General features: G+C 31.5%; 1 long non-coding RNA gene across 4 annotated transcripts; it reads right to left on the minus strand.

The window, feature by feature from the left end:
* Positions 1-1,076: 1,076 nt before the first annotated feature.
* On the minus strand, positions 1,077-7,814 carry LOC131075212 (uncharacterized). 4 transcript variants are annotated; one of them, XR_009113174.2, is made up of 6 exons: positions 7,443-7,814; positions 7,209-7,240; positions 5,697-5,864; positions 2,701-2,913; positions 1,704-1,755; positions 1,077-1,557 (listed from the first exon to the last, which is right to left on the minus strand). It is a non-coding gene; the product is annotated as an uncharacterized LOC131075212 (long non-coding RNA). The 4 variants fall into 4 exon arrangements; XR_009113175.2 differs by lacking the exon at positions 7,209-7,240 and having other exon boundaries at positions 7,443-7,813; XR_009113173.2 differs by lacking the exon at positions 7,443-7,814 and having other exon boundaries at positions 7,209-7,367.
* Positions 7,815-10,465: the final 2,651 nt, after the last annotated feature.

A 10,465-nucleotide genomic window follows, 5' to 3' on the forward strand; every position in this document is an offset into this window, starting at 1 on the left:
CGCTTCCTTTCCCCATTGAAATCTATTGTTTGTTTGAAAGTTTTTCATTATCTATCCACTAATACCTCTACGAAACATAAATCTTGAATTCCTTTCAAATCCATTTCCAGTCTGCGAAGAAAAGTCCTCGAATGAGCAATTGCTACTTAAATTTTTTGAGCCAGGAACTCGCCTTTTATCTCCCTGATGGACTTGCGCCAGAATGACTTTAGATCGAAAAGGAGGTCCTGTGAAGAACTTTGAGTTGAATCTGCGAGGCAGATTATTATAAGGTAGCTTAGATTCATTACGAATGGGGCGTTGGAAGAGCAGAGAGCCTGTCCGCCTGGCCATTTTTTCTATGTGAAATGTTGGTCAAAGAAATGTTAGTATCTCAAAAAAAAATGAATTTATATGAATTTGTTCGTATCTACCAAATTTAATTTAATTTAAAAATCAAAATAATTCAAATTTATTTATTTATTCATGTAATTTAGTTTAATGTTAAAAATTATAAAATATAATAATATTTGTATTTAAAAAAATCTAGAAAGATTGTATTTATATCTAGATGTTATTTTTTAATTATTTTTTAATTTAACTGTTAATTCACATATATATTAATATAATTCAAATTTAATATTTTTTTAAAAATAAAATTTAATTTAATTTTAGAATATAAAATGATTTGCAATAGAAAAAGAAAATAAAAAAAAATAGAAAGATCCTTAATATCTAAATTTTAGTTGATTCATTTAAAGATTAATACAACTCAAACTTAATCATTTAAAAAAATAGAATTTAATTTAATTTAAAAAATTAGAATATAAAATAGAAAGATGCATTTACATCTAAAGTTTAGTTTTCATTATTCTAAATGAATTGTTGATTCATTTAATATTGATAGGACTCATCCTTAATGATTCCTTTTATAAATAGAATTTACTACAATTTTAAGATATGAAATGATTTGAAAAAAAAAAAAAAAAATACAAACCTTTCTATAATTAATAGTGATTGACTTATTATATTAAAATGAATAAGTGGTTTTATTTAATTCATTTGTATTAGACAATCAAAATGATTAAATTAATTATTAAACAAGAGCTGTGAGACAGCATGAGTCCCCGCCTAGTGTCAAAAATAGGCAAAATTGACTTGTACAAATGCAGATGTTTGTGTAAAACATAGGGGAGGATGTTTGTGTAAACGTGGGGGAGGATGTTTGTGTACAAATGCAGATGTTTGTGTAAAATGTTGTTTAATTCTTTCGTAGGCATTGAATCATTATGTTGATCTCGGTGTCGTTTTCCCATCTGTGTGTGTTTGAAGAGTATGACTCTAGCAAGAACAAAAAGGTTAAGACATCTGTAGATGAAAAAAACATTATTTATGATAGGTCCATCGTGTGAACCTGGTTTATTTTTGTACACTGTAGCTGTATTTATTTTTTATTATTAAAATTGATGTTTAATTCATTTATTGAGACTGGCAATTCCAGCTTACACTATAGGCTTAATTAAGCTACAGTCTTTACCAAATGCTAAAGTATGACGAAATGCTTCTCCATACCCATACCTGAAAAATTAACAAAGAAAAGGAAAATCCATCTATAATTTGTACCTTAACGTAACATGAGAAGTATAAGATTGCATGCATTTTTGTATACTTAATGCAGAAAACATATATAAAATTTGAAGAAAATTATAAACATGAATGTTTACCTCAACAACCCATCATGATCAAAAGGCAACCAAGTTCCTTAGAGCTCTGCGCCTATCCACAGAATCAACCATAGTTTGAATTCAGACAAATACGAAAACCTTCGGCCTATTTTGAATGTCACTTAATACAATTTACTACAAAATACATAGTTTTTCATGTCTGTGAAAAATGACACCTGCACTTTTGTTTCGCAATTTTGAATAATTGGCACAAGATTAAGCAAAAGAATAACATCTACATTTTTGGTCTACATCTAAACTTCTTTTGCATGATTTCAAATCCAATTTAGTGACAAAACTTATCATCAATGTTGTTAGTTGTGTTGTTGAATACTCTTCCTGGGTGGATTTCCATAATTAGACATTGTGATTACTTTTGGCAAGATAGAGAGTAGTTTCGTGTATATATTTTTTTATTGCTAATGTTGATATTGGTTCAGTTTTTTCATATTTTACTTTATTAAAGGTAAAATTCTAATAACCTTGGATACCTAGCTGAGCTCAATAACTATTGATTGTTACTAATTCTATCCGTGTCTTGGGTACTGTTAAAAGGGCATGGCCAGATTTTATAAGAATGTTTGCATGAATAAACTTTAAGATGGTCAAGAACAAATGAACAAATGGGATGCTAGTGAAAGACAATTTGAACTAGCTTTTTCAGAGTTGTGCAATAGCAATACAAATAAAATAGTTAATGCAACATAAAAGAAGTAATAATAAGTATAAGTGTAAAATTTTCATGGTAAACTAAGAATAATGTATTAAAAATAAAACACTGCAACATAATATTATAAAATGTAAGACATAAAAGAAGTAATAATAAGTAGAAGTGTAAAAATTTCATGGTAAACTAAGAATAATGTATTAAAAATAAAACACTGCAACATAACAATATAAAATGTAAGACTATTTGCAAATTAATGATTGAATGGTGAAAAAAGAAATGATTGAATGGTGAAGAAAGATCAAGTCCATCATAGATGCGAGTACATACTCACAAATCCTCACAGTACAGAGTGACCTCAAAGATAGGAACAATTCTGAAAAATATGATTATGGAATTGAAGCTGCAGGCACATGTCACTTTTATTGCCAACAATCTAGTCTCTGTCGTCTGGGATTGCATCCCATTTTGAAGATAAAATGCTAATCTACCATTTACCAAATCTCCCTCCCCTTTCTCCTCTTTTCTTTTGTCTGTCATATGCTAGAAGTCACCAAACACAAAGATTTGTCAATTTTGGTTGTAAACAAAGCCCTCTCTCATTAGTTTCTTCGATGAAATAAATTCATGGTAATACATTTTATTTTAAAATATTAATATTGTGCAAAATTGTGGAACACTACATTCTACTACGAATGGTAATTCAAATTGGAAAAATGAAATTCTACTAAATATATAAATATGCATAAAATTGTGGAAACCTATAAATTGCTATTATTCAAACTAGAGACAAATTTAATGCAATAGTGGTTTCATTTCAAGCCCCTGCTGTTCATTTTTCGATAAAAACATAATTATTCCATCCTTTTATTGTACAAGTACGATAGTTTCTTAAAGAAGAATCTATCAGGAGATATTTCCAATTACAAGACAGGCCTTGTATCTAATTCTTCCAACCTTGTACTCACTGTCGTGCGTGAAACAAACAGGTACACAGGAGTAATTTTAATTAAATAGCTGATTACATGGAATGACTTGTGAAAAAAAATGGGCTTAAATATATAACTTTTCAAACAAGGGAAATTTCACTGTGTAGAGGAAATGATACATAGTAAACTAGATAAATGATGGGGTCCATAAAGTTATAACTTATAAGGATGTCAATAAACAAGGTTGTTATGTATATATATTATAGATCAACCAGGCAAACAGACTTTGAAGTGTAGAAAGCATTGTTTGAGGCTTCTCAATATGGAAAAACTTTCCAGTTGCACCCATCCAGAGGCTAGTGAGGTGAAGGAAAACAATCAGCAACATTCGGCAAAACAATTCCTTTCACAGATATGAAATTCAAAATTTTGTATAATGCACATATAAAATAGCAAATGAGCCAAGGTAGTTCTCCTAAGAGAATTATTAAAATCAGTTGGCTTTAGTGTGAGATCAAAAGGTTACTTAGAACATGGCTGCAAGTAATTGGCTGAACATTGAAAAATTATATGGACAGAGCATTCAACTGACCTGAAAGTGTTGGATACACTTATCTGTGCTAAGTTGTGAAGGCTTGGGATATTATTCCCTGGGTGTGAAATTACACGAAAAGCATGGATACCAACAATATTTTTCTGATTTAATTTGATGTTTGGTGATGCTTAGTACATATCAAGTTCAATTGTGAATGAGTTGAAAGGTGTACCCATCATACTAAGAGTTGGTTTGAAACACATTTCTAGTTGCCTATTGTATCATAGTGATGAGTACCTGTACAACAAGGTCATCTCCTCAGAATAGAAGTAGAATACAAGTCTCAATTAAATTTACTTCTTTGCATCCTCAGATGGCATTGCTCTTATCCTGGTGGGTGATGTGCTCTTCTTAATTATTCTCAACTTTCTCCAAGCGTTACATTTTCTTTAAAACATGGGCCCCTTGTTTATGAAGAATAGGTTCTGCAATTTTCTTGATTAATAGAGGGGTTTACCTTTTAGAGCAGTGACTAGCTGCTATACAATTGCATTTGTACTGGTATAATCCAGCATGCTCAAAAGTTTCTTTTAGTTTTTATCCCATCTGGATATTCCTTATAATAGAATATTGTATAGAAATTCCATTAGGAACGTAAAAATCATTAGATATCCTTTTTGTAAGGTTGGGCCAATTAGAAGATGTATTGACAATTTGACTGCACTTCTTTTCCTTCACTTAAAAATAATGCTATTCAACTTTAATGTTTGGTTTTGGAAAATCATGACTGTATATCTTTTATTTTACCATATATATTGTTAAATTTTGTAGTCATCAATTTTGACCTAACTAAGCATGGGAGTAAACCAAAAATTGCAAATCCACCTACAACTGGAGTACGCTTAAATAGCATAGACATCATAGTAGCATTATTTTCGAAAAAAGAATATGAAAAAGCATGCCCAATCAAGGACAGGGAATTTTCTCATGCCTTCTGAGTTAAGCAAATTTGGCAAGCTAATTTTGGACTTGGATTTGGACTTGGTGGAAAAGTTTAGCCAAAACCTGGCAATGTGCAGGTAGAGTCCCTACCTTTTGCCAAAAATAGGAGATTTTTTCTGTGTAAAACGTTTGAGCAATATAGGGAAATAGCAATGTTGGGAATAGTTGTTTTGTGGTAGATGAGAACGACACATAAGCTGTTGCTTTCCTCATCTACAAAGAAAGCATTTGTTCAAATCAGTTGATGACTCTTGATATGATAAAGCAGTTTCTAGTGCTTGATCCCACCTTATGTTAGTTGAAAATATGCTTATGAGTTTCTTTTATGAACGTTGTTAAGAGAAAGGGAAATTTGTGATCATAGAATAGTTAGCAAAATGTAATCCTATCATTTCCAAAGTCCTTTGAAATTTCTGAAGTTTTTTATAACTATCATGTGCAAAGACCTTTTGCAAAGTTTGCATGACCAACAATTTAAATTGTTCTATTATCTTGCTTCTTAAGTTTTGAAATCTTTATTGTTGTGGATAAAGATATCTCATGTCAAATCCTTGTTGTTGCATGCCTTGTAAGCAATAGTTTTAGTATCAATCAAGGCAGTGAAGTGTTTTAGCATATTTTCAGTTAAGATGATAAAGTCATGGATTTTAGGTGCATAGTTTTCCTAGCTGTAACACATGGTTGTTGCTGGCAATCTATAAGTCAAATCAAAACCTTTGAGCTCATATACTCAGTTTATCTTATAATTATTTTATGCACACATTACACAGGCCTACAATTCTATAATGATTAGAGCTACCATCCAAGATTATTATTTTTGCATTGCGATGAAAAAATAGACTTAAGGTGTAGCCTTATACCTGGTCTATGAAAATTTGATACAGCCAGATTAATAAGGATTCAGAATCTGTGTTCTCCATATCACTTAGGCAGTTCCTTGTACTTTCTGACGAGTGTTCTTATGACCATTTCCTTCAAAGTCATTGTGACGGTTATCTCCAAAGTTGTATCACCAAGAGTGCATTACCCTGCCAATTCAAATTGATATTCTTAGAATGGATACTAATTGTATTATACCTGCATATCCTAGAATTTAAGAATCTAGCTAGAATGTCATTTAGCCCTTTCGAGTCTGAAGTGTGCAATCCACTAATATTCTTTGGTTACATGAAATAAATCAAGAAACAATAACTAAAAAGCACTGTAGTCTTCATGGTGTTGGAGAAAAACACTTAATAAATTATAAACAATAGATTAGAAAATGCTCCAGTTAACCTCATATTGCAATCAAATATTTAATTAAGTCAAAATATTTAGGCACAGTGAGCTGGAATCTGTGGTAGACGTGTGGCTCAAGGAGCGAAAACAATGGGTTAATCAACAACTTTTGGATTATGAGAAACAGGAGCGGGGACCTGTTCTTGTGCATATGAACAGGAAAGGATTAGCTGTATCTACTGGCAACAGAGGAGAAACCACAAAGCTGTTTATGCAAAGGCTCAGTGCATTCAACTCAACACTTGATCATATTCATGAAACACATCAACATTGGGTGATATCTGATGATGATCTTAGAGAGGGAACTCTTGTTAAAAGTACACAGGTTCTTCTTCCTGCTTATAGAAATTTCACTGAAACTTATGGCGATTTATTGGACAACAATGCCAATAGAAATAGGTACCTAAGATATGCCCTAGAGAAACTTGAGGACTTCCTGGCTAATATGTTCAGTGAAAAGTCCCACGATATGCCAAATGAAGTCGAGCTTACAAATAATAGAACTTGACATGATAAATGGGCTGGCTTTTCTCTTGCCAACTAATGTTGATTTATGGAAAAAGAATAGCACATTGCCATTCCTTGCTTGCAAATGTTGACTTAACCTATCATACCCGGGTAAAGATTACATGAATTAAAGAAGGTGTTCCAATTTCTTCAATGTCAAACAGGTAGCTGGACAATCTAGGAAGGGTAAAATTTAGAAGCAAAAGCAAAATATTGTAGTGAATATATTAACATGTGCATTTCATTCAGGATTTTAGGTACATCCACAACTTATGTTCTATTCATGGGAAGAAAATATTCAAAACTCGTAAACAGAATCTAATGGTAGTAGCGTCGTCTTCAAAAAATCTGAAAAATGCTTAATTTATGAAATATGTGTGAGATCCACAATGCAATGTATCAACACAATGTCGAGGGGTTTAATACACCTTCATGGGGGGGCACGCAATATGTAACACTGAAAATACACCAAAAAATGGAAATTGTTCAAAAAGATGGGGTTTCTGAAACGGCCTAAAAATCGCTAGCGTTTGAATGTATAGCTACAACCAGATATAGGTAGTATTTGAACAGTAACGACACCCTACCTACATTCCTGTCGTGCTCTGCACTTGAAACCCTGCAAAGATATAGCAAAAATCATGATTTCTCTTAATATCCATGCATTCAGCAATATTTGACCTTGCAACCGTGCATTGGCAAAAGAAAAATGAAAATTGAGAAAAAAAAAACTAAAGGCAAAAACACTTGCTTATGTTCTACTAGACTATACGGTCTCCTACTGAAATGAATTTGTTATATCTTTAGCCAGTAAATTATACTTGCTCTAGGGCTGTCCCTCCTGTAGCTTTAACAGTGTACTCTGCACTCTACGTCTGTAATGGGCAGCTTTTGTTATATTTGTGTGATAAGAAATGTGATTCTGTTTGTAGCAGCTTCAAAAAATTTAATTTGTATATCCAACCAAGCTGATTGGCTCTGTCCTATTTACCATTAGATTGAAACCTGGAACCCTAAAGAATGGTAAGGAAATAGATCCATGGTCAAAATTCCTTCAGAAACCACAAGATGAACTTGTCTATGAAAAAATTCTGCATCACTCATACTTCCATGTGAGAGTATTTGTTGCAGCATTTGAGGTATTCACTTTCCCCGCCATGATTGCATTACTATACATATTAAAGCTCAAACAACATTGTCTAGAACTTTCCAGATGAAACATTAGCTAATGCTTGATATTTTTTTCTCCTCGTTTTTCATTGGTCAAAACATCTTTTCCATCAAAATTTAATAAAAAATGGAAAAACCTACTGGCAAAATAAGGAGGACGAATCAGAAAAAAAGAAAAATTGATTAAAATTACATTTTTAAAATTCACATATTCTAAACATTAGAAAAAGTTCATTTATTTTATGCTGTCGTGCTTTTCGAAAAAGGAATAATAGACAAATGAGTTAAGCGAAAACATTAGTCTCCGCCTATGTATAGGCGGGACTAATAAGTAGATAATAAATATTTAATTAAATTTAGAATTTAGTTTAATTATTAAATGATATTTGCTTTGAAAGTGTTGTGGTGATTTGATTATTTATTTATTACATGATTAATTATTCAAATTTACAAGACAATAAAGCCTAATTGAATAATTTATTTTTAGTAAAATAATGGCACAAAAAGCAATCGTGTGGTTTGCGATCGACAAGTTTGCGAACTAACTTGGCAGGGCGTTCGACTGGTTTGCGAACCAACGTGGCTGGGCGAAATAGATCCTTGTGGCCAAGCTTTGCTATGTGAGATGATTCTTGGTTCTCAGACTTAAATGGCAGGAAAATTTACCTACGCTCTCCCCTTTCAGATCTGAAAAAATCATCACTTTTCCCTGCAAACTCTCATTTTCGTCCTCAAGATTCATTCAAACATATATAATGGTTATATTTGAAACAAGCAAGTTAATGAAAATTGTCATCCATAATTAGTCATTATATAACATCTTATGCTTATGTTTTACAGGGTTAATGCATGTGAATAATTATTTTGGGTGATATCTTTATGAACTAAGTAACCTCTACTGCATTGTATTATTTGTTAGGTTAATACTATCTTATTGTTGTATTATTAGTCTTAAGATGTGCAAACTGTAACAGCTATCCACAATCAATTCTTCGCCAGTGACATGCAAAAGTGTAACGGCTCTGCCACAATCAATGCATCACCATTTATTTTTCATTTATTGAAATGAACGGATAAGATTATTGTTTCAATTTTTATATATAACAAGAGCTGTGAGGCAGCATGAGTCCCTGCCTAGTGTCAAAAACAGGCAAAATTGATTTGTACAAATGCAGATGTTTGTGTAAAACATGGGGGAGGATGTTATTTTATTTTATAATATTATACAAGAATATTAAATATTGATATTAAAAACAATAATAACATTAATTGAAAAATAAATTCAATATTAACAAAAAAAATATTATATAAATTGAACATAAATACAATTAAATTCTGAAATAAATTAAATTTAAAAAATTAATACTATATAATTCAAGTAAAAAGTTCAAAATAAATTAAACTATATTAAAATTGATACAATTTACATTTTAACTTTTACATTAAAAAATACAAATAAAATCATAATAAAAAAGCTCAGGTAAAACCGAGAATAAATTGGCCCTGCGGAAAACTCCCTAACCCTAGAAACGTAGAGCGTCCAGCCATTTTTGGGGATCCAAACCCTAGCCACTTTGCCACTTTGCCACTTTGCCACCGTCGCATCCTATAATAACCTGAAATTTGACATCATTAACAAAACCCCTGCTAAAAATTCCTCTCCAATTACCCCAAACCCTCGTTAAAAATTCTACACCAAAAAAAAGAAGCTACCTTTGGCAAAATTTGGCTTCCATCATCGAGTGTTGCAATGCTTGAGTTGTCTTGCCTTTGGTGAATTGCAAAAATCTTTGAGCCGAATCGAATAGTATTTGTCGGCAGTCCTTGAGCCAGGGTTTGGAGAAGCTCTTTACGTACGCACATCATGGTCTTGCAGATCGATAGTCTTGGTGAGGCCGCTGGTTGTAGATAGCGTGTAAATTCTTTTCAGAAACACAAGTAAAAAAATTTAGAATTGTGAAATTAATCATAGTTTCGAAAAAAAAAATTAACGGCAACAACCAATGATAAAAGCAAAAACTAATTTCATTTTAATTATTAATTCTATTAAATAGCAAAACATTAGAAAATGTGAGAAAAGCCAAAAAATAATTAAATGTGATTGGTTGTCACGGATTTCAAAGCAAATTAATAGGCAGAGATGAAAACATTAGTTTCCGCCTATAGATAGGCGGGACTAAAAAATCAATAAATTTTTTTAAATTAAAAATTAGAAAACCATTATAAAAATGAAAATATAAAGGCACTTTTCGATTCAAACAAAATGGATAAAGAAAAACTTCTCTCGTAATTAGAGAATGAAAACTAATGCATGTCAAGCACTATCCAGCATGCATTTCCTTTTCTGATTCAAATATATGAAAAACAAGTAATTGTTAACTCGGCGAAGCAGTAGGTAAACGCATAAAAAATCGCCATTTTTGCTGCAACGTACTTAGATGTCAGTTTCTTGCCATTTTTTTCTGAAAGATATCTATTTAATACATAACTCATTAATTTTATGTTTTGATCTTCAGGGAATGAGTGTGTTTTCGTTTATTATATTCCTCTCTCCATTGTAAGCTTTCTTTTCTGATTTTATTATAATTTCTTGATGGATTTGCATTAGATTACATTCGGTTTTCCAGAGATTTTATAAAAAATTTAATTTTTTAAATGATGTAACACAATATCC

This window comes from Cryptomeria japonica, chromosome 11 (genome assembly GCF_030272615.1).
Source record: "Cryptomeria japonica chromosome 11, Sugi_1.0, whole genome shotgun sequence".
NCBI classification, from domain to species: domain Eukaryota; kingdom Viridiplantae; phylum Streptophyta; class Pinopsida; order Cupressales; family Cupressaceae; genus Cryptomeria; species Cryptomeria japonica.